Source organism: Bubalus bubalis, chromosome 1 (assembly GCF_019923935.1).
Source record: "Bubalus bubalis isolate 160015118507 breed Murrah chromosome 1, NDDB_SH_1, whole genome shotgun sequence".
NCBI lineage: Eukaryota > Metazoa > Chordata > Mammalia > Artiodactyla > Bovidae > Bubalus > Bubalus bubalis.
Window position 1 is genome coordinate 112,029,371 of NC_059157.1, and position 25,831 is coordinate 112,055,201.

Sequence of the window (25,831 nt, forward strand, 5' to 3'; positions counted from 1 at the left end):
AAAGTAATTTTTAAACTGCTATTGACCTTTTTCACTTCCCATGTATTAAAAAAAATTTTTTTTTATTTTGTATTGGGGTATAGATGATTAACAAAGAATGTGATAGTTTCAGGTGAATAGTGAAGGGACTCAGCTATACTATATATATGTGTATCCATTCTCTCCCAAACATTTGCTAATTTGTTCTAATAAAGAGAGAGCTTGCCTCAGGATCAACACTTTTGCCAGGCATCAGTTCTGAAGCAGAAATTAACATCACTCTTTCTTCCTTCTGATGCTGCTACTTTCTAATTGGTGTGTCTTTTTCACTTACAGAGTGATGTAGTTTCCAATTAAGGTGAAATTACTTGGCTAAGAAAATTGGGTAATTTGAAAGGACGATATTAAGGAGCTAAATGAACCAGTAATAGATATGGTAAAAAGGGCAGAACATGGAGGTGGTACATAAGTGCCCGACATTTGGGAAGTAATGCCTTATACTCTGTTATAATCAGTGGATGCAAGGTGTGGTGAGGCAAGTTTCAGTTCAAAACAAATGAGAACTTTCTGACTATAAGAGCTGTCTAGGAAGATTCAAAAGGGCTCCCTTAAGGGTGTTAACCACATCCCCCTCACTCTGCGGGTTGAAGCAGAGGTTAGATGCCTGTTTGTTATGAATAATACTGTGGGAAGTCAAACACCAAATAGGCTAGAAGCTGCCAACCAGAGAATATGACATTTTTTAAAATCAGCTTCCCAGGGATCTGGTCACTGAAGAGACTTGATGTTGGAGTAAATTACATTAACTCCCTTCGAGGAGAAATCCCAAAGAGCATCATAGAATGATACCTCTTTCTTAACATCTATCAGTCAGTTTAGTTGCTCAGTCATGTCCAACTCTTTGTGACCCCATGGACTGCAGCACACCAGGCTTCCCTGTCCATCACCAACTCCCAGAGCTTGCTCAAACTCATGTCCATCAAGTCGGTGATGCCATCCAACCATCTCATCCTCTGTCATCCCCTGCTTTCATCTCCTCCTGCCTTCAATCTTCCCCAGCATCAGGGTCTTTTCCAATGAGTCAGTTCTTTGCATCAGGTGACCAAAGTATTGGAGTTTCAGTTTCAGCATCAGTCCTTCCAATGAATATCCAGGACTGATTTCCTTTAGGATTGACTGGTTGGATCTCCTTGCAGTCCAAGAGACTCTCAACAGTCTTCTCCAACACCACAGTTCAAAAGCATCAATTCTTTTGCACTCAGCTTTCTTTATAGTCTAACTCTCAAGTCCATACATGACTACTGGAAAAACCATAGCTTTGACAAGATGGACCTTTGTCAGCAAAGTCTTAACATCTATAGGTTGAACAGAATTGAAGACAGCATAACTTTTTTCACCATGTGATCCACTGTTATTTAACATCATTGTCTATGTACCACTCAAAAGCATTGCCTATACCTCTGATGGGAGGTGTACAGACGGGGACCCACTAGCAAAGCACCTGGACAGTGTTCACCCTGATCAGATTCAGATCACAGTTCTGCCACTTCCTAGCTGCCCAATTCTAAACACCTTAACCAGTTCCTTAACTTCGTCTTTAAAGTGGAAGTAACTCTAGCTCTTCAGAGTGATTTTCTTAAGGATATTTGAACGTTTTGTTCTGGTTGTAAATTGATGACTGAAGAGTATAAATTCAGGCTAAGACTGCAGTGTCATTCAGCTTGGGGCTGAATTAATTCATCCTTTGGGCACTGACCAGGCTGTGCTGGTAGTCAACTAAAATCTCTAAGATATTTTGATGTGGACTGCTGCTGAGCCAAATCCCCCATTGTGAACTTGTACTGCTGGAGATTTGGGCCTGAGGCAGGACTTGGCATTTATTCTTATTAACTAGATTCTGCCTTTCACTTTAACCTGGTGCTTCCACATTTGTTCAACTCCTTCTCTTACCCTACATTTGAACGGAAGGAGGTCAAACCAGCAGAACTGAGCTAGGATGACAATGTATTTGTGACTCTAGGCATGAGTGTCTGTTCCTTCTGAGCAGGAAAAAGAAAACTTTTTGCTGAGTATCAGGTAATTTTCTCCAATACCTCATTTAATGCTCCAAGAATCCCTTAAGGTAAGTGTTAACCCCGGTCTACTGAGAAAAAAGTCTGCATTTTTCTTTACTTGACATTTTTAAGCATGGTAACTATGCAATTTTTTATTCTTTTGGCTTAATGTTATTTTGTAAACACTTTATCACATTGCTTCATATTTTACTTTTTTTTTTTAGCTTTATAAGTAAATAAATACTCCCTCCTTGTTCTAAAAACATTTTGAGGCACTCCTGCCTTGATGTTTATCATTTTAACGACTACATTATAACTCATTAAGTTACCCAAAAATATGAAAGTATTTTATTTTACCAATTTCCTATTGTTGACAAGGTTGGCTTTGTTTCTTTGCTTTTGTGGTTTTTTTAAATTATGACATTCTGTAAAAACAGATCTTGCTATGAACATCTACACATAAGTATCTTTTGTTCTGGAAATTTCCCCAAGAATGGAATTAATGCATCCTCTGCATCAAAGAGGATAACAACTCTTGTGGCTCTTTATAGAGACTAGCAAATTGCTCACGTAAAACAGTATGTGTTATCTGAGGATAAAAGGAAATAACTGGCTTTCTACAAAAGAAATTAATTTTCCACTTACTTATAAAGTATTCACGCCCCTGATAGGTGACAGGTGCCATGCCAGGGAATGGAGACAGGAATGAGCAGGGGCGGCCGGTCGAGGTCTCCTAGGAGCTCACAGTCAGGTCGAGCAGAGGAAATTACACCCAACAGGTGTCTGTCTGCCTCCGCCTAGGGAGGACCGAAGTGCCCTTTTGCGCAAGAGAGTGGAAGGAGGGAGCTGCCTGCAAACACCGAGGAGTTTCTGCAGCTTAGAACTGAGTCCTGCAGAATGAGTAAGAATTTTGGTACGCGATTTGTATTTATTTTACCTTGACTCTCCGGCCTTTCATCGGAAAAAAAAAAAGCTCCCCACTCTAGCACTCTAGTACAGAGAAGGTTGGCAGAGTCGTAAGCCCCCAACCTCTTAAACTTCTCTGCATCTCCAAGGAGAAGGAGGGAAGAGGGGTTCTTTCCGACCTGGGGAGCTGGATCTGGGGTCCAAGAACCCCAAGGTAGCACCGGAAAGAACAGCACAGGAGGCGAGAGCGTGGCCCGCGGCCGGGAGAACCAGACCCGACGCGCGGTCCTCGGCGCTGGGGTCCCGGGGACTCAGCTCAGCACGACTGGGAAGCCGGTGAGGGAACCAGGGCTGCCGGGTGGAGGGTTAGCGAGCACCCGGCCAGAGAAGTGGAGCGGAGCTGGGCTCTGCAGATGGGGACCCCGAGGGGGCGGGCGCCAGAGGGGCGGAGCTCCGAGGCAGGGGCCGCGGCGGCGGTCCAGAGGGTCTGCGGGGGCTGCTTCGGCAGGACCCGAGGACTGGCGCCTCTCCGAGCCAGTGACCTTGACATCGCGAGTGGGCCCCCACGGGCCGTCTTGAGCGCGCCTCGTGGAGACCCACGGCCGACGGGCCGGCGCTGCCTGGAGTGAGGGAGCCCGGGCCGGGACGCCAGGTAGGACCACCGGCCGCGAGGAGGGCGGGCAGAAAGGGCTCGGGTGGGGAGGCGGAATGGAGGATCTGGGGGTCGCGGGCAGGGGGCTAAGCGAAGGGCGCAAACTGGACCAGCTCAGCCCTGGGGACGCTGAGCTCAGGGCACGGGGGACGTCAGGGTCCAGCTTACAGGACCCAAGGCTTACCGCTCCTCAGAAGCGGCAGTGGTTACCCTCTTAGTACACGGGAGTGCGTGCGTACCAAGAAGCGGCTGTGGGGTGCGGTCTTCTGCCTCCGCCTTGTTTCTGCCTGTGACCATGGTCAGAAAGTATTCCCTGTCCGTGTGTCAACAGGGAACAGGCAGTTTTCTGGAGTATATGCATATGGAAGGCTACTGTGTCAGAATCCATCCTCATGGGCCATGAGTCCCCTCTCAGAATACTTGGCCCAAGCTTCCATCTGCCTTGGGGACCTAGCCTCACTGACACCAAACTAAGGTGTCAGTCCCCAGGCCTTTTCACCATACACCATATTTCTTAGGAAGAAACAAGAAGTACCAGTTTGATAGTCTTTTACTATTTATTTTTTAAAATTGTAGTTTCAATACATGGTTTATAAAAAAAAATATAACTTCAAGAGATATTCCTATACTGGCATTTGTGTCTACTTATACCCCCTTGTTTTTTAACCCATATCTTTTTCCACCCTACTTCTTCCGTCCCCTCCTTTTGATTCTTTATCCCACCTCCTGCCTAAAAAAGTATCCAAAGAAAATGACGTCACCGCCGCCGCCCGCATCCCTTAATCTCTAGGGTTCCTTGCTGGCCCCACCCCTGATCTCTTTAAACGTCTCTTTCACCAGAGTAACCCTTGGGGTAGTGAGTCCACTGCCAAGAGGACATTTCTTTGGCTTGCCTTAACTCTCCCAGAGATTTGAAGAAAGGAGCTTTGGGGAAGGGTCCCTGAAGAATTTTATACTACCAGTTATTTTCCTTAAACTGGACTTTCCAAACGCAATTTAAGTAGTCTGGTAGAATGAAAATTTATGAAGGAAATTTCCTGAAATGCTCTAGACTTCCAAAAGCTAACACTCCACTAGTTCCTGTTCCTGAAAGCAGAGCTTTGCCAATCACACCTCTCATTACTTCCATGGCCTCCACCCAGGACCAGCAAAGAAACAGGCATAGGATTTTTCATCAGTAGGAACCTAATAGGGTGGATTTTTATATATGTGAAGGGGCTCAAGACATAGCTTTGTGGTAGTCAAGAGGAAAGGGGAAGGGATAGAAGAAGGAATTAGAGGGGATTAGGGGATTAGAAGGGGGGAGCAGATCAAGACCCTGAAGAGGAGAAATCTGGAGGCAGGACCCTGTCATTTAGGAAGGACTCCCAGATGATGTGGCTGGGAACCACACAGTCGGCTTGCCGACAACCAGCACAAGCAACTACTTTCCAAGGTTTTTTCTATGCAAGGACAAAATATTTGGAAGTGGAAAAAAATCAACAAATCAAGCCACTTTTGTCTTTGTCATAAAATAGAAGAGGTTTAAATTATTTTTACTGAATTAATGGGTTTTGGTTTTTTAGGAGTTGTGTAGACTATTTAAAATAACCTAATAGCTACTCCCTTCACGATGTTTTCCTTTGCTGTGTTCATTTTTTCATGTTGCATGACCTTGACCCCACACAGTTCAGGAAGTTCAGGTTGGATAGAAACTGCCACTTTTAAGAACCTTTTTGAAGGGGGAATTGGGAGAGAAGATTAGAAAATAAGGACTGAGCCTTGTGGTAAGGTGGGGGAATAATGAAGAGGAATGGTTTGAGTACCACCTTGAGACTGGTAAGCAATCAGGTACAGTTCTTAGAACAAGGCAATAAACAAATAAGAGGTGAAGGAATCCATTCATCATTCATTTATGCATTCAAAATGTTTGCAGAGTGCCTGGCTAGGTACCAGTCACTGAGGGAGAGATGATAAATGAAACCAGGCAAGGTCTCTGATCTCCTGGGGTTTATAGATGCTTCAGGGAGGCAACCAGTAGTAAGATGACTGAGTATTGAATATATGTAATTACAAACTAAGATAAGCTTTGTCAAGGAAAGAAATAAAAGTCTTTGAGGGTGTATATAGACTACCCTAGAGGTCAGAGAAGGCTTTCTCAAGGAAGTTTCCCTTGAGCTGAGATTCGGGAGTAAATGGAAATGTTGGGGGTGTAGGTGGCTTTGAGACAGGATCAGAATCAGTTAGGAATTCCATTTGGTTGCCAGTAATCAAGAAGGCATTTTGTTATTTTGGTCTTCTAATGCAAACAGCCAACTCATTGGGATGCTGGGAAAAATTGGGGGCAGAAGGAGAAAAGGGCATCAGAGGATGAGGTGGCTGTATGGCATCACCGATGCAGTGGACATGAAGTTGGGCAAACTTGGTGAGATAGTGAGGGACAGGGAGGCCTGGGCAGCCAGGAGGTCACAAAGGGTCAGATACAACTGGTCGACTGAACAGCAATAACAACAATCACGAAGGCAGATGTAGTGTTTGCAGTACTGCATATGTACAGATGTAGAGCTGACATTTTTGAAATTTGGGAGAGATGCTTTGATATACAGCATCGTTTGTACTGTCCTGAGTTGGTCGTGGTTTTCCATTGCTGATGTTCTTGCTTTTAAATTTAAGGTTTAGATTAATTTTAGTCTGTCAGTTTATTTTATTGTGCACAATAAAATGTATGCATTGTGCTTCAAATGTGAATCATCACACTGCTGAGGTAGATATGTGCATAACTCCCATACCAAATTTGGCTTGTGTGGTGATAGCTCATTATTGTCACTGAATACTTTCCCAGGTGAAAACAGGTGCGGCAGGTCAGCTACAGTGTCTTCTCTCCACTCCTATCCACTGCTTTGATTTTAGTTGCCCTAAAGCTGCATGTATCTCTTCAAGTTTCATATACAGTTGTTAGGTAAAGAAAAAAATTACTAATTGCATTGATACAATAAAGTAAAATTAATATAAATCTCACAATGTAATGGCATGGTGAGCTTTGACCAGGCATCATATTTCATGTGCAAACAAATATTTTTATTCATTCAACATTGACAGTGAACCTTCAATGTGCCTAGCATTCTGTGAGATACTGTGGGTAAGATGGATTAGTAAGATGATGAGACTTCATAGAAGTCTAAGAGGAGAGAGTCATATTTATCTGTGTATTGTGGTTGCTGTAATGGAAGCATAAGTAGAGAACAGTGATACACAAGGGAAAGGAGTGGTCATTTCTGCCGGAAAAGGTTCATGGAGGAGTTAATACTTGAGCTGAATCTTGAAAGATGAGACATTCCAAAAGATAGACAAAGGGAAGATGGCATTCTAGAAGAGGAATTCATGTGCCAGAACAAACAGGCATGAAACAGAGTGTCAAGGTCCAGGACGTGCAACTGGCTCAAAGAGCTGAGGCATGAGGAACAAAGAGGGGCTCATTAAGAGATGAGGCTGGAGTGGCAGACATGCCAGGTCACAGAACACTGATAGCATTGTGGTTAAAGTGTGTGCTCTGAGGTCAGACAGTCCCAGGTATGCATCCTGGTTCTGCCACTTTCTAGCCGTGGGGTCTTGATCAAGTCACTTAGTAATAAATAAATAATAATTACTTATTTAGTAATAAGTAATGGTAATGAAGGTTGTATATCTCTCATAAGGTTGTTACAGGAACTGAGGTTAAGTCATGGAGTACCTGGCACAGATTATGCCCCCACTTGTTGCTGGCTGCTATTTTTTATCCTAGGGCTAAGGGAGCCACTGGAGGGTTTTACATAAAGAAGTGACTTAGGGAGCAGTTTTATTTAGAGCACAGTTATTCTGGCTGCATGTGGATGCTGGGTGAAAGGGGATTAAGTTTGGAGCAGGGCAGTCATTTAAAGCTGGAGAAGAAAATGGCAACCCATTCCAGTGTTCTCTCCTGGAGAATTCCCATGGACAGAGGAGCCTGTCAAGCTACAGTCCATGGGGTCGCAAGAGTCAGACACAGCTTAGCAACTAAACCAATCATTTAAAGAGATTATAGCCATTCAGATGATAATGATGATGGCCTGAACCATGAAGAAAAGGAGACAAGTGCTTGAGACAACTGCAAGGTAGATGCCACAGAACTCAATTACTTACTAGTTGAGAGCAGTGGGATTCTGGTCTGTCATCCTTTGGTACTGTCATCCAGGTGTTCCTAGGATAAACAAAAGGAAGCCAGGTATCAAGCAGGACTGGGAATCAGATATTTAGTTTATATGCTGAGGACTTAATGATTGGTATCCCCAAAAAGCTGTCTTTTTTATTTAAGAGACCTTTTGACACCTTTCATCTCATAACTTTGATAGGATTAGGAAGGTCTAGTTCATCTGTAATGAATTTCACTTATTCATTCTCCCTGTCTCTTTCCTTTTCTCTCTCTCTTTCTCTCATTTCTGGGAGGCTTTTAGTTCCAGGTGGATGAACATTAGACTTCATTCATTTTCCATTGTCATAAAGTGGCACATACAACCTAGATGTCCATCAGCAGATGAATGGATAAGAAAGCTGTGGTACATATACACAATGGAGTATTATTCAGCCATTAAAAAGAATACATTTGAAGCAGTTCTAATGAGGTGGATGAAACTGGAGCCTATTATACAGAGTGAAGTAAGCCAGAAAGAAAAAAACACCAATACAGTATACTAACGCATATATATGGAATTTAGAAAGATGGTAACAATAACCCTGTGTACGAGACAGCAAAAGAGACACTGATGTATAGAACAGTCTTATGGACTCTGTGGGAGAGGGAGAGGGTGGGAAGATTTGGGAGAATGGCATTGAAACATGTAAAATATCATGTATGAAATGAGTTGCCAGTCCAGGTTCGATGCACGATACTGGATGCTTGGGGCTGGTGCACTGGGACGACCCAGAGGGATGGAATGGGGAGGGAGGAGGGAGGAGGGTTCAGGATGGGGAACACATGTAAACCTGTGGCGGATTCATTTTGATATTTGGCAAATCTAATACAGTTATGTAAAGTTTAAAAATAAAATAAAATTAAAAAAAAAAAAAAAAAAAAAAAGTTGCTTATGTCTGATACTTTTGGTGCAACTCTTGCCTGACATTAGCATGACTGAATTTTTCCTTCTCTTTTCTCAAGTGTCCTCCCACAATCCAATAACCTCTGGCTGAAGCATGTTTATTAAAGCCAGTGAGAATTAGAGGATTTAAGTGCTCCCTACCTTATAATACAGGCTTCCCTATTGGCTCAGACTGTAAAGAATCCACCTGCAATGCAGGAGACCCAGATTCGATCCCTGAGTTGGGAAGATCCCATGGAGAAGGGAATGGCAACCCACTCCAGTATTCTTGCCTGAAGAGTTCCATGGACAGAGGAGCCCGGTGAGCTACAGCCCATGGGGTTGCAGAGTCTGAGTGACTAACACACACACACACACACACACACACACACACACACACACTTTATAATACAGTGTAGTTTGGGTAGCCACATCATCCATTCATAAGACTGAAAATAATCCAGATGTGTATGATAGTGTTTACTGAAAAGTTGCTAGGAGCTTTATGCCTGTTCCCTCCAAATGTGGATCCTGGGGAATGCTGATTGAATTCTTTTCTTTTGGATTCAGCTGCTTGAGCAACTGTCTGATTACTTGAAGACAGAGAGATGCACTGACTTTAAATTAGGCAGGGCCAAGGAATAAGGTTAGAAAGTGAAGAGGAACTAAAAAGCCTCTTGATGAAAGTGAAAGAGGAGAGTGAAAAAGTTGGCCTAAAGCTCAACATTCAGAAAACGAAGATCATGGCATCTGGTCCCATCACTTCATGGGAAATAGATGGGGAAACAGTGGAAACAGAGTCAGACTTTATTTTGGGGGGCTCCAAAATCACTGTAGATGGTGATTGCAGGCATGAAATTAAAAGACGCTTACTCCTTGGAAGGAAAGTTATGACCAACTTAGATAGCATATTAAAAAGCAGAGATATTACTTTGCCAACAAAGGTCCATCTAGTCAAGGCTATGGTGTTTTCAGTAGTCATGTATGGATGTGAGAGTTGGACTGTGAAGAAAGCTGAGCACCGAATAATTGATGCTTTTGAACTGTGGTGTTGGAGAAGACTCTTGAGAGTCCCTTGGACTGCAAGGAGATCCAACCAGTCCTTTCTAAAGGAGACCAGTCCTGGGTGTTCATTGGAAGGACTGATGCTTTGGCCACCTCATGTGAAGAGTTGACTCATTGGAAAAGACTCTGATGCTGGGAGGGATTGGGGGCAGGAGGAGAAGGGGACAACAGAGGATGAGATGGCTGGATGGCATCACCTACTCGATGCACACATGAGTTTGGGTGAACTCCAGGAGTTGGTGAAGGACAGGGAGGCCTGGCGTGCTGTGATTCATGGGGTCACAAAGAGTCGGACACGACTGAGTGACTGAACTGAACTGAAGGAATAAGGTGTTTCCCTGGTAGCTCAGCTGGTAAAGAATCTGCTGCAATGCAGGAGACCCCAGTTTGATCCCTGGGTTGGGGAGATCCCCTGGAGGAGGGAACAGCTACCCACTCCGGTATTCTGGCCTGGAGAATTCCATGGACTATTCCATGGGGTCACAAAGAGTCGGACAGGGCTGAATGACTTTCGCTTTCAAGGAGTAAGGTGGCAAAATGTGAAATGAAGGGGAAAAAAGGTCTGCCTCTGCCATGGATGGTCTAGAGTTTGGTTAAAAGTGGACTTCCCATCTCTGTGACCTTGGGCAATGCATCTAAGCTCTGTGAGCCTCAGCTTTTACTGGTGGATATCCCAGGTGGCATAGTGGTAAAGAATCTGCCTGCCAATGCAGGAGACACAAGAGATGCAGGTTTGATCCCTGAGCTGGGGAGATCACTTGGAATAGAAAATGACAACCCATTCCAGTATTCTTGCCTGGAAAATTCCATGGACAAAAGAGCCAGGTGGGCTAGAGTCCGTGGGGTTGCAAAAGAGTTGGATACAACTTAGTGACTAAATATTAATAACAACAACAAATCCCTTTGATATCTGTAAAACTGAGGTAATATTTCCTTATGGACTAAATATGAAAAGTGCTTAATACAGTGGTTGGCATTTGGTAGCTGCTTACCTGGCCTGTATCCTTTTCCGCAGCTCATCTCTGGGGCTTACACGGAAAAAGTAAGATGAATAAGGATTTCTTAGTTTAAGTAACCTGAATTAATTGACTTTTATGTATTTCTTATCTATGACTGATTCACACACACACCATCCCTCCTCCCTGGGAACTGGTTGGAAACCTGTTTTCCTCCACCTTCAGGGAATGCTTATCAGTGATGGGGGCAAAGGTAATATGATACCTGCTGAGAGGAAGCTAATTTTAGATATTCTTCTTTCAACAAGTCTTTCAATACACACAAGCAAAATTACTATCAAATAGCAAAATGGAGTTATTTGACTTCTTTCATCCATGTTTTTGTTGCTGGAGTTCCTGACATGCATGTTTCTTATTTAAATTGTTTTTCATGTAGAAAAAAAGAAGCAAGCTCAAAAAGACTCTAATTGTTCCCCCTAATAATGGTGAACTGCTTATACTGAGGGGGAAAAAAGTTTTGTTTTTCTGCTCATAATAGAGATTAATGGTTAAAAGAATGATCATTTCTTCAGTCTTTCTAAATATTCTATAATTTGACATAGTTTAGTTCAACAAGCTTCAGTTGAGCTCCAGTTGTGCGTCAGACACTGAGTTGGCACCACTCACTCAGAGACGCCAGATGTGTTACCCAGATCTCCAGTCTGGTAGCCTTTGTGGAAGACAGTTCCCAGGGAGAGGAGGGAGTGCCAGCTGATCTGAGAGAGCTGGTGAGAGGGGAACACACAAGCTGAGGCTCTCCACTGCAGCTTCAGACCACAAGTCTGTCCGCTCATGAGCACCTTCAGGCTCAGGGTCCCAGTCTGCTCATCACCCACAGCCACTGCTCACAGGGACCCTTCTGTCCTTAGCGTTTCCCAGCTGAGAGGCCAGGAGGAGAAGGTAGTGAGGAAGCCAGGTGCCCTTCTCTTTCTGCACGCTTAAAAATGAAAATATTTCAGCTAAAGTTTGGCTCTGTGCAATTGTCAGCCAATTTTCAGCCTTGTCTTTGGAGAGGCAGTGCAGTACATTGGTTAAAAGTCTGGGCCTATCGTTAGATTTGCCTGGATTATCTCCCCGTTCGACACCTTACCGATTGTGTGACTTCAGACAAGTTGTTCAACTTCTTTATGTCCCAGTTTCCTTATCTATAAACTGGGGTTATTAATATTATCTACCTCATTGATTATTAAAGGACTTAACTGAGCTAATACACATTGTTCAAGGTCATCAAGCACAGACAGCATGTCTTATTTAACATTGAAACCCCAGAATCCAGCATATTACCTGGTATACTGGAGGAGATTACTGAGTGAACAAGTCTAATATATAGGCTGGCGTAGTAGTCAGTGACTGACAAAGCACTCTTCCATCATTAACACATTTGATCCTCAGAATATCTCACAAGATAAATGAGGGAGATGGGCAGGACAGGTGTCATCATCTGCATTTGCAAATGAGAAAACTAGTACACTGCAAGGTAGAGTGACTTGCCAGAGGAAGCACAGCTGTAAATGACAGAGCTGATTAATTCTCCTGACTCCATTGCTAGCCCTCTCCTCTTCCCATTTTCTGGTTGTCTCCCAGTCCTGTGCGTGTTTAGTGGAACTCAAAGGAGGTCCAACTGAAAAAAAAAAAAAAAAAAAAAATGAACACACATGGCTTGTTTAGCTTTCTGAAAAAAAAAAAAAAAAAAGAACTTCTTACTACTGTTACTGTGTTTCAGTTGCTAAGTCATGTTCAACCCTTTGCGACCCCCATGAACTGCAGCACTCCAGGTTCCTCTGTCCTCCACCATCTCCCAGAGTTTGCTCAAATTCATGTCCATTGAGATAGTGATGTTATCTAACCATCTAACCCTCTGCCGCCCCTTCTTATTGTAAATATACTCAAAAGAGTAACCTCAAGTTAAAACTTGAGGTTTGGAAAGTTTCTATTTTGGGAGGTGAAGGAGGAAAGCAGAGGATATTTTACAAGAATTAGGAAGTTCTTTCAAAGTGAAAAAGTAACAGAAAATCATAAAGGAAAATTTTGTTAGATTTTATTACATAAACATTTAAAACACTTATATAGAGAAAGTCATAATTAAAAGGAAAATAAACTAAAAACTATTGCAGCAAGTATGCCAGATGGTTAAAAGTTTCAATATTGAAAGAGCTCATAGAATTTAAAACCATGGATTCAAAAAAGTGAGCAAAGGATAGTAAGAGTTTTCAAATGAGGAAAAGCACATAGTAGGTGAACATATATAAATATTTTAACTTTACTTAATAAAAGAAGTAAGAATTTTTTTAAAGTGATATACCAATTTGTTGATCAAGAATACCAAGACTGAGGACTCCCCTAGTGGTCCAGTGGTTAAGACTCTGTGCTTCCAGTGCAGGAGGCGCGGGTTCCATCCCTTGTCAGGGAACTAAGATCCCACATACTGCATGATGCAGCCAAAAAAAAAAAATAATACTAAGACTGTAAAGATAATGCTGGTGCAGTGAGGAAATGGCTATTCTTATAACGTAATGTCTGTAAAATAACTGCCTTTAAATTGTTGATCACGGTTGACCAAGGATTTCAGTTTCTGAATTTCTATCCTAAAGAAATGATCAGAAATATGGTTAAAAACTTATACCCAGATATGTTCTTCACAGTGTTTATTAATGACAGTGAAACACTAGAAAAAACTTGTGTGTCCAATAATAACGTAGAGGTTAAATAAATTATGGTGGGGGTGAAGCAGCACAGACTAGCAGCTAGAAGCATGGATTTAGAGTCTCACGACCTAGGTTCAGATCCTGACTCTGCCAGTTATTAGCCCTTTAGGCTTAGATACCTCTCCATGTCTCACTTTGCTCATCTATACACTGGCAATGACAAGAGTACCTACCACAAAAGGGTTGTTTTGTGAATTGAATGAATCATTTTACGTTTACAATTCTCAAATCTTCAAAGCTCTAAAAACATAAAGGTGTTTTAGAATTTAATTATCATGATTAAATAACATAAACTACCATAACTTTATTCTACTTACTGTGGCTATTTTCTACTACTATAATTAAGACTGAGTATTAATTCTTTTCTATACTGTTACTTTCCTTATAGAATCTCTAAGATTCTTTTTATAAATTAATAACCCTCATGCACAAGTGAAAAGATTAGTTTTGAGGACAAAACTAACTGAAGTCAGGCATATCTACTTTGAGCTAACCTCTTCTTTCCAAAGTTCCTTTGGAAATAATATATTATATTGTGAAAGCTGGACTGTAAAGAAGGCAGAGCAACAAAGAATTGATACCTTCGAACTGTGGTGCTAGAGAAGACTCCTGAAAGTCCCTTTGACAGAAAGGAGATCAAACCAGTCAATCTTAAGGGAAATCAACCCTGAATACCCGTTTGAAGGGCTGATGCTGAAGCTGAAGCTGAAGCTCCAGTATTTTGGTCATCTGATTCAAACAGCCGACTCATTGGAAAAGTCCCTGATGCTGGGAAAGATTGAGGACAGAAGTAGAAGAGGGCGTCAGTGGATCAGATGCCTGGATGGCATCACTGATGCAATGGACATGAACTTGGACAAACTTCAGGAGATGGTGAAGGACAGGGAGGCCTGGCATGCTTCAGTCCATGGGGTCGCAAAGAGTTGGACACCACTGGGTGACTGAACAGCAAAAACAATATTATTAACATGCAGATTATTGAGCTCCACCCCTAGAAGTTCTGAGTTAGTAAGTCTGGGGAGAAGACAAATGTCCACCTTTTACAGCTCCCAAACTGATGCTGGTGATGCTGATCCATGGACCACACATTAAGTAGTCCCACTGTAATCCATGCCTTAATTCTTAACACCCCTTATGTTGCATCTTTTTAATGTGAACATTTTCATTTCTGGATATCTTCAGCTTGCTTTTTAGATTTTCATTCTCCTGTCCCTTTATTTCTATGCTGTGTTGTTATGTCCAGGAGTAGTAATATAATGAACTTATCTATCACTTTCTAAACACTTTTCAGGTGCCAGTAATGGTATTAGTACTCTATTCATATTATTTTTTCATCCTGCAACAACCCTGAAAGGACATTCTTATCTTGACTTCAGAGGTGAGAAAACTGAGGTGTTAGGACTCCCAGTGAGTGAGAGGAACAATTTACTTTCCATTTTACTGTCCTACCTCTTTCGAACAGTGGTACACGTCACCAAGTCTCCCGTGACATGCTTTCTCAGTCCTGCCCCAGCTGCTTAGTTCCGCAGTATAAAATGCCCCTCTTCTCAACCCCCATCCAGATCCCATCCAGGCCTTCTACACCAGGAAGCTTTCCTAGCTTTGTCCTGCCACAGCCCATACCCCTCTACATCTTTTATTCTTATCTGGCCATTTAGCCTATATGTTTGCATTTTCATACCAAGGGATTTTGTCTTCCTATCTGGACTTGGAACTCCTTAAAGGAAGGGCCCGTCTCTTACATCTCTGGGTCCCCCTTGGAACAGCTGTGATGGGGACTGATTGCCTGCCTTACCCCTCTTCCTGCTCTCCTCCTTTCCTATCCTCCCAGTCTACTCCTGTCCCTGCCTGCTGCTGCTGCTGCTGCTGCTGCTAAGTCACTTCAGTCATGTCCGACTCTGTGCGATCCCATAGGCGGCAGCCCACCAGGCTCCTCTGTCCCTGGGAGTCTCCAGGCAAGAATACTGGAATGGGTTGCCATTTCCTTCTCCATGTCCCTGCCTAATTTGGTAAAATCAAGTCACATCAATGATAAGGTGTTAAATAGGTGAAGTTGAACCCTTCTTAATGCCCTTCCCTGCAGTGCAGTTGTGGGTGGTTTGCTCATGTCCACAGTGTCATGAGAAGGCACTTTTCCATGGGGCTCTGCACTGGGCAGCCAAGTACCTGCAGTGCCCTTTAACCCTTGGATCTTCTTGAGGGTTTCTAGACATCTTCCTCTCCTTTCATATTTCTTCAAATCTCATGTCCTTTGTTTTACTTCCCAGTTTCACTGTGCATCCTTGTCTTCATTCAAGTATCTGTCAAGAGGTCTCACCTGCCCACTTCTAACTTGTACATCTTTGGGGCCACTTCCCCCTTAACAAGACCCTCCTGGGGCCAATACAGTGGGACACATTCATCTGGTCTGTATACTTTGGTTCTTTTTTGCCCTCCACTCCCTTCCCCCTTCTCTTCCTCCTCTTTCCTTCCTTGGCTTTCTCCCTCCCTCTTTCTTCTGAGGTCATTATTCCTGATATTGTATGGGTGGCATTATAAAGTGACTCTGATGGCTTACACGTCTCAGGGCTTGTAATGGTCCTTTTGTAATTTCCCCCAGATTTGTAAAGGGTCTGCTGAGCAGCTGGGCCTCGTAGCGAAGGGTGAGATTTCTGTGATGCTTTCATTTCCTCCCTGTCCATTAGTATGAAAGTGCTGGTTGTGTCTGCCTCACAGAGCTGCACTGCTAAACTGCACCTCCATTAGTCCATGATTTTAGATTCAGTCAGGTTTCTCATTCAGAAGGCTTTTTGTGACCCTGGTTATGAGCCAACTCTGGGGTGATCCTGACACCCTCCTTCAGTGTCTCCTGGGACCTCCATTCCTTCACCTTGGAGCCTCATTCCATATTCTTGGAAGATTTCCGAGTGAAACCCTAGGATAAAAGTCATTCTGAGGACTGCCCTTGACTGTATCCTCAGGATTTACAATGTTATCAGTCGTGGTACTAAGCATTTGGACAGGGAGGCCTGGCGTGCTGCGATTCATGGGGTTGCAAAGAGTCGGACACGACTGATTGACTGATCTGATCTGATCTGATATTGTTTTGTTTAAGCCTGTCAAAAACTTGAGTTAGGTTTTATCGCAATACAGTGGGGAAACTGAGGTTTAGGAGGTTAAATGACTTGCCTGAGGTCTATGGCCAGCAAGTAGAACAAGCTAGATTCAAAAGCTCATAGTCAAAATTTTGTTTCTGGGAACTTTCTTCCATCCTTCAGAAAATATGACTTTGCCAAAGCTCTCGTATTCATGGCTGTGACGGTGTCAATGGGTACACCCTTTCTGGAGGGCAATTTGGCAACGCATATTAAAAGTTTTAAAATGTTCTTACAGTTTAACAATTTCCATGCCTAAAGTTATGCTAAGGAAATGATCATTAGTAAGTGTAAAGATTTAACCCTAAGGAAGTTCTGCTGTGCTGTGCTCAGTTGTGTCTGACTCTTTGCAACACCATGGACTGTAGCCTGCCAGGGTCCTCTGTCCATGGAATTTTCCAGGCAAGAATACTGGAGTGGGTTACCATTTTCTACTTTCAGGGGATCTTCCTGACCCAGGGATCAAACTGGCTTCTCCTGAGTCTCCTGCATTGGCCACTGAGCCACCTGGGATACCAAGGAAGTTCAGCGCAGCGATTTTCATAATATGAAAAATTTGAAACAGGCTCCATGTCCAACAGAAAGGAATTGGCTAAATTAAGTATGATACATACAAACAGTGAAATACCAAGCAGTCATTATAAATTATTTGAAAAAAAAAAGAACATTTGGTGGCATAGAAATGTGTTCATTATGTAATAAATAACATACTATAGGATTTCAGATATGTAGTATATATAAAAACTATGAAGAGTTTGTGAGATTAAACGAATAGAATTAAGACTGATTTTTTATTTTCTTGTATCTTTTTTTTTGTGTATAATAATTACTTTTTAAATTGACATTGAGGTTTTTTAATTTTGTATTTATTTGTTTATTTTTTAATTAGGAAAGAAGTGGCTGCTCGTTGTTTGAACGTGTGGTCTTTGTTCGTATTTACCAGTGCTCCCACTTTATATTTACAGTTTCCCCCACAAACAAGCATTTCTCCAGACACTGAATTCTGTCTTCTTGGTTTTGTTGTTGTTGTTTTAGGGGGTTTTTGGTGCGTGGGAGGGGGGTTGGTTAGTGCAAGTGTTCATTCACTTTTTCTCATTGGCCCATTGTGCTTTGATGTTCTGACCAAGTCACTTCCAAACCGCCTGTGCTGTTGACTCACACTGATCTCCTGCACTCATCACACTGCCTCCCCTTCCATCAGGCCTCAAGGTGTCTTTGCAAAGAGCCCTCATTCTTGCCTCAGCTTTTCTTTCTTCTCTCACCACTCTCACCATCTGTCTGCTGCTTCCTTCACCAGCCCCTTTGCATTTCCCTTTTCTGTTTCAATAGGGCCCACCTTGTCTCTCAACTATTTATATTCTCCATTTAGCTGGTAATCCTTGGTCTGATCATTTCAGCTTCTGTTTTGGGCCTTCCGGAAGCATTGTTTCACATAATTTAAAAGCAATCCCCCACAAAAGGAATTCAGTTCTTTTATGAAAAAAACAAACAAATGAGTTTCACCACACACTCTTCTGAGAGGGGTGTGGAGTTTTCTGACACCTGCCTTTTTCTCTAGGACCTAAGTTGTAGATGGAACAGTTTAACCTCAGAAAAACAAAATACTAAACAAAATACTAATTAGCATTTCCTCTATAAAATATATATATATTATCCCTGACTACCCAAAAAAATAGTTTGTGATACATCATTTCCACCTCTGAGAATGAATCCTAAGAAATCTCTGTCGTGTGTTAAAAAGAAGTGTTTAAAACTAGGTTGATTGAAATGTTGTTTGTAATAGTAAAAAATAAGAAATATCTTAAATGCCCAGCAGTACATCATTAGCTATGTACATTTTGATTCATATATTCCATAAAGTACTATAAAGACATTGAATATGATTATTCTGTATTTACAGCAATAAATAAATGAGGTTGCTGACTGGAAAATATGACGATCCCACTTCTGTAAAATTATACATCTATGTCTGTATAGCGGAGAAGGCAATGGCACCCCACTCCAGTACTCTTGCCTGGAAAATCCCATGGGTGGAGGAGCCTTGTGGGCTGCCATCCATGGGGTCGCTAGGAGTTGGACATGACTGACGCGACTTAGCAGCAGCAGCAGCAGCATGTCTGTATAGAGTCACCAAAGGGAAGTTCTTGATGATGGACTTTTTGGGTAATTTTAATTTTCTATTTTTTCTTTATATTTTTTTATATTGCATGCCTATTTTACAATTAGCAAATTTTGTTTTTAAACAAAAATAGTCAAGTTTTTTTCTTAGTAAATTATATAACTAACTTCATATTTTATTTAGTTTACTAATGTTTACTATGAAAGCATCAAACATCCTTTGCTTGGCTTCTTATTATGAAATTTGTCATTCATACTAGAGATAATTTACATGATAGTTTCAGTCAGTTCAGTTCAGTTCAGTTGCTCAGTCATGTCCGACTCTTTGTGACCCCATGAATCCCAGCACACCAGGCCTCCCTGTCCATCACCAACTCCTGGACCTTACCCAAATTCATGTCCATCCAGTCGGTGATGCCATCCAGCCATCTCATCCTCTGTCATCCCCTTCTCCTCCTGCCTCCAATCCCTCCTAGCATCAGGGTCTTTTACAATGACTCAACTCTTTGGCATGAGGTGGCCAAAGTAGTGGAGTTTCAGCCTCAGCATCAGTCCTTCCAATGAACACCCAGGACTGATCTCCTTTAGAATGGACTGGTTGGATCTCCTTGCAGTCCAAGGGATTCTCAGGAGTCTTCTCCAACATCATAGTTCAAAAGCATCAATTCTTCGGCGCTCAGCTTTCTTCACAGTCCAACTCTCACATCCATACATGACCACTGGAAAAACCATAGCCTTGACCAGACGGACCTTTGTTGGCAAAGTAATGTCTCTGCCTTTTAATATGCTATCTAGGTTGGTCATAACTTTCCTTCCAAGGAGTAAGCATCTGTTAATTTCATGGCTGCAGTCACCATCTGCAGTGATTTTGGAGCCTAGAAAAATAAAGTCTGACACTGTTTCCACTGTTTCCCCATCTATTTCCCAGGAAATGATGGGACCAGATGCCATGATCTTAGTTTTCTGAATGTTGAGCTTTAAGCCAATTTTTTCACTCTCCTCTTTCACTTTCATCAAGAGGCTTTTTAGTTCCTCTTCACTTTCTGCCATAATGGTGGTGTCATCTGCATATCTGAGGTTATTGATATTTCTCCCAGCAATCTTGATTCCAGCTTGTGCTTCTTCCAGCCCAGCATTTCTCATGATGTACCCTGCATATAAGTTAAATAAGCAGGGTGACAATATACAGCCTTGATGTACTCCTTTTCCTCTTTGGAGCCAGTCTGTTGTTCCATGTCCAGTTCTAACTGTTGCTTCCTGACCTGCATATAGGTTTCTCAAGAGGCGAGTCAGGTGGTCTGGTATTCCCATCTCTTTCAGAATTTTCCACAGTTTATTGTGATCCACACAAAGGCTTTGGTGTAGTCAATAAAGCAGAAAGAGATGTTTTTCTGGAACTCTCTTGTTTTTTCGATGATCCAGTGGATGTTGGCAATTTGATCTCTGGTTCCTCTGCCTTTTCTAAAACCAGCTTGAACATCTGGAAGTTGTTCACGTATTGCTGAAGCCTGGCTTGGAGAATTTTGAGCATTACTTTACTAGCGTGTGAGATGAGTGCAATTGTGCAGTAGTTTGAGCATTCTTTGGCATTGCCTTTATTTGAGATTGGAATGAAAATTAACCTTTTCCAGTCCTGTGGCCACTATTGAATTTTCCAAATTTGCTGGCATATTGAGTGCAGCACTTTCACAGCATCATCTTTCAGGATTTGAAATAGCTCAACTGGAATTCCATCACCTTCACTAGCTTTTTTTGTAGTGATGCTTTCTAAGGCCCACTTGACTTCACATTCCAGGATGTCTGGCTCTAGGTGAGTGACCACACCATCGTGATTATCTGGGTCATGAAGCTCTTTTTTGTACAGTTCTTCTGTATATTCTTGTCACCTCTTCTTAATATCTCCTGCTTCTGTTAGGTCCATATCATTTCTGTCCTTTATTGAGCCCATCTTTGCATGAAATGTTGCCTTGGTATCTCTAATTTTCTTGAAGAGATCTCTAGTCTTTCCTATTCTGTTGTTTTCCTCTATTTCTTTGCATTGATCACTAGGAAGGCTTTCTTACCTCTCCTTGCTATTCTTTGGAACTTTGTATTCAGATGCTTATATCTTTCCTTTTTCTCCTTTGCTTTTCACTTCTCTTCTTTTTACAGCTATTTGTAAGGCCTCCTCAGACAGCCATTTTGCCTTTTTTCATTTCTTTTCCATGGGGATGGTCTTGATCCCTGTCTCCTGTACAATGTCACGAACCTCCATCCATAGTTCATCAGGCACTCTGTCTATCAGATCTAGTCCCTTAAATCTATTTCTCACTTCCACTGTATGGTCATAAGGGATTTGATTTAGGTCATACCTGAATGGTCTAGTGGTTTTCCCTACTTTCTTCAATTTAAGTCTGAATTTGGCAATAAGGAGTCCATAATCTGAGCCACAGTCAGCTCCTGGTCTTGTTTTTGCTGCGGCGGCTGCGACAGACCACGCAGCCGAGAGGAGCTACCCTATGCCCAAGGTCAGGGGCGGCGGCCCAGAGGAACTACCCCATGTCCAAGGTCAGGGGCAGTGGCCGAGAGGAGCTACCCTATGCCCAAGGTCAGGGGCAGTGGCCGAGAGGAGCTACCCCAAGTCCGAGGTCAGGGGCGGTGGCCAAGAGGAACTATTCCACGTTCAAGGTCAGGATGGGCAACCTTGTCCAAGGTAAGGAGCAGCGGCTGCACTTTGCTGGAGCAGCTGTGAAGAGATACTCGACATCCAAGGTAAGAAAAACCCAAGTAAGACGGTAGGTGTTGCAAGAGGGCATCAGAGGGCAGACACACTGAAACCATAATCACAGAAAACTAGCCAGTCTGATCACATTGACCACTGCCTTGTCTAACTCAATGAAACTAAGCCATGCCGTGTGGGGCCACCCAAGATGGACAGGTCATGGTGGAGAGGTCTGACAGAATGTGGTCCACTGGAGAAGGGAATGGCAAACCACTTCAGTATTCTTGCCTTGAGAATCCCATGAACAGTATGAAAAGGCAAAATGATACGATACTGAAAAAGGAACTCCCCAGGTCAGTAAGTGCCCAGTATGCTATTGGAGATCAGTAGAGAAATAACTCCAGAAAGAATGAAGGGATGGAGCCAAAGCAAAAACAATACCCAGTTGTGGATATGACTGGTGATAGAAGCAAGGTCCAATGCTTAGAGCAATATTGTGTAGGAACCTGGAATATTAGGTCCATGAATCAAGGCAAATTGGAAGTGGTCAAACAGGAGATGGCAAGAGTGAACGTCGACATTCTATGAATCAGCAAACTAAAATGGACTGGAATGGGTGAATTTAACTCAGATGACCATTATATCTACTACTGTGAGCAGGAATCCCTTAGAAGAAATGGAGTAGCCATCATGGTCAACAAAAGATGTACTTGGATGCAATCTCAAAAATGAGAGAATGATCTCTGTTTGTTTCCAAGGCAAACCATTCAATATCACAGTAATCCAAGCCTATGCCCCAACCAGTAACACTGAAGAAGCTGAAGTTGAACAGTTCTATGAAGATCTACAAGACCTTTTAGAACTAACACCCAAAAAATATGTCCTTTTCATTATAGGGGACTGGAATGCAAAAGTAGGAAGTCAAGAAACACCTGGAGTAACAGGCAAATTTGGCCTTGGAGTAAGGAATGAAGCAGGTCAAAGGCTAATAGAGTTTTGCCTAGAGAACGCACTGGTCATAGCAAACACCCTCTTCCAACAACACAAGAGAAGACTCTACACATGGACATCACCAGATGGTCAACACTGAAATTAGATTGATTGTATTCTTTGCAGCCAAAGATGGAGAAGCTCTATACAGTCAGCAAAAACATGATAGTTTAAAAAATAATAATAGAATGGATTCCTGATTACTTAAAATCCAGCTTAAGAAAATTAGTTTTTGGGGGCCCGTATGTGCCTCTAATCAAGTCCTACTCGTTTTTCCACTCCCAAATTTGTATTTCACGTTCCCTTACCTTATAGTTTTATGGGATACACGTGTTCAATTGTTCATTATGCTACAACTTAGTGTTATTGTAATGAACACTGGGTTCATATGCAATCAATAAATATTTAATAAACAAATATCAGTAAATATTTACATTGCAATAAATAAGGAAATTGTGTCAATATATACAGATGTCACATTGTTTATACAATATTTTTACCCACACATAAACGTTCTGTATCACCAAGGATCAGCAATTGACCACAGAGTATATTAACACAGCTGGATGCGGCATGCTCTGAATCTCTGCTCACCAGGCTCATCCACGCCAAGTTCTCCTCTTGGCTAACTTTGGCGTCCTATCCTGTATGGAAAGTGCTTGTTACACATGCCCTGATCTTCAGGCATTTTGTCCTGAGGCAGCTTTCTCAACCTTTTTTAAACCTTCTCGTAAAAAGCTGTCTTTCTCTTTTCTCATATTTGTAGAGCATGCACGCATGCTAAGTCACTTCAGTCATGTCCTGACTGTTTTTGACCCCATGGACTGTAGCCGACCGGGTTCCTCTGTCCATTTGATTCTCCAGGCAAGAATACTGGAGTGAGTAGCCATTTCCTCCTCCTGGGGATGCTCCCAGGGATCGAGCCTGAATCTCTTATATCTTCTGCATTGGCAGGAGGATTCTTTACCACTAGTGCCACCTGGGAAGCCCAACATTTGCAGTAGTTTTTTTTTATTAAGAATATAATGTGTGTTGTGATTATGTTAATGTTTTTATTAGGATTTCTATTGGTTTTATTAATATTCTATTTACAGCATGATGTAGAAGTTCTTTTTCTGTTTTTTTTCCATAGGAAAACAGTCCATAATCTCTGGTTTACTATTAATGCTGGTTTTTTAGGATGAGAGATTTATGTTTTAAAAAATACATATTTTACCCTTTATGAGAAATACCAGTGTTTCCCTAAACAATCCCTAAATTGTTTAATTTGCATTGTTTTGAACTTTGTATAAATGGAGTCATGGTCTTTGCATTCTTCTTCAATGTACATTTTAAAAAATATTTTATTTGTGAGAGTAATACATGTTAATGGCAATAGCTATGGTTCATTCATTTTCACAGCTACATGGAATTTTATTGTTCATGTGTACTAAAATGTATATATCCTCCTGTCGACCAGCAACTAATATTTGTAGTTTTTTGCTGTTGTTTAAAAAAAAAATGTTGTTATAATATTTTTGTACATGACTCCTTGACATACTGTCCAAAAATCTCTAGTGTATTTTACCTACGGGTAGAAGTGCTGGACTTAAGGTATGCACATTTTCATGTTTACTAGATAATGTGAGATGGATTTGCAAAGTGATTTTACCAATTCAGACTTCCGCCATTAGTGTATGAGACTTCTCATTTATTCACATCATTGCCAACAGTTAAGTTGCCGCCAAATTGTGATTTTAATTTGATTATAAATGTGTATATGTTTCTTTCCTTGTCAACTGATTTTTTCCTCTATGAAATGTCTGTTGATGTCTTTTGCCCATTGTTTTCCTATTGGGAGGTTTCTATTTTTCTTACAATAGGGATGTTGTATATTCTGGATACCACTTTTTTTCAGTTACATTGCTGCAACTATCCTCTTCCTACTTGCAGCTTACCTTTTCACTTTATAGGACCTTTATACGAATGGTAGTTCTTAGTTTAATATAGTTGAATTTATCATTTTTCTTTTGTTGTTTGTGCTTTTTTTACTTAAGAAATCTTTCTCTATTTAAGGTTATAAAGACATTCTATATTTTCTCCTAAATTAAAAAATTTTTTGTCTATCACATTTAAATCTTCAAGCCATTTGCAATTGATTTTTGTGTATAATCTGAGTACGTATCCAGTTGATTTTTTCCCACATGGTTAACCAGTTGTCCCAATACTCTTATTGCATAGTTTGCCGTTTCTCCTACTAGTACAAATGCTGCCAGTTATTCATGAATCATCCATGTTTGCATGAATCTGCTTTTGGGCTCTCTGTTCTGTAATATTTGTCTTCTCTGCCATTATCAATTGTCTCAATTATTCCAGCATAATGTTGTTTTGGCAGCTGGTAGGGTGAGTCTTCCTTCTATATCCTTCTTCAGGAGTATTGACTACTCTCAGCCCATTGCTCATCCGTATAATTTTCAGAAGTTTGCCAAGTTGTGCACATGCAACACACATACCTACTATCAAGTACACACATGCACACATATGCCTGTTGAGATTTTTATTAGAATTGCAGTGAATTTATAGATCTATTTGGGAAGAATTGACATCATAACAATATTGATATCACAACATACCCATGAACACAAAAGAGATCTCCCTTTATTTAAATTTTCTTCAAAGTTTTTCAGTAATGTTTGAAATTTTCCATGAAGTTCTTGCACATCTATAATTCATTCTATTTTTGAGAAACTTACTTTTTTCTATTATAAATAATATCTGCTTATAAAGTATATATTTCTGTTACTTATGATTAATAGAAATTCAATTGACTTTTTTGTATTATAGTATGTCTAGTAACTTTGCTAATTTCTCTTAGTAATTCCAATTATTTGAACATAGATTCTAAGACTATTATGTTGTCTATAGTTAATGATAATTTTATTTTTTTTTCTAAACCTTACACATATCTTTTCACTAAGTTACTAAACTGTCAAACTTCTGGGAAAATGTTAAATGTTAATGTCTTGGTCCTGATTTTAAAGGGAAGGCTTTTAACATTTTATCATTACATGCTGTGTTCAGCACCTCTAGCACCAAGTTTCTGTGTATTTTGGAGTCCACTTTTCTCGTACTTGATTGGAAAGAACTCAACTCAAAGTTAACCTCGGACGAAGAGGCAGGATTGCTTGCCTTAGTCTAGATTACTTAGGCTAACATAGTGGAGAAAGAGGATCCTCTGTGTGGGCCACCCTTCAGTCACTAGAGTTTGACACTGGGATTGAGCTGCAAAGCCCAACTAATATTCTCTGCACGTGTGTTTTCCTCTGAAATATTGAGGGAAAGATTTGAGTAGTTGTGAGTCCCCAACCAAAGCCATGTCATAATGCAATGGATGGGTATCAGCATCACACATTGTTGGGTCCCACTCCAGAGATTATAACTCAGAAGGTCTGAGTTGGAGCCTGAGAATTCATATTTCTAAGAA

General features: G+C 41.5%; 1 protein-coding gene across 2 annotated transcripts in view; it reads left to right on the forward strand.

Annotated features, from left to right (window-relative positions):
- The first annotated feature begins 2,927 nt into the window (after positions 1-2,927).
- Positions 2,928-25,831, forward strand: part of CASR (calcium sensing receptor) — an 88,600-nt gene continuing 65,696 nt past the window's right edge. The window contains exon 1 of one of the 2 annotated variants that reach the window (XM_025285052.3): positions 2,928-2,946. The gene's annotated coding sequence lies outside the window, so the exon portion shown is untranslated. Of the gene's footprint in view, positions 2,947-3,444; positions 3,592-25,831 lie in introns of those variants that run through there. The other variant, XM_006073434.4, reaches the window with a different exon arrangement.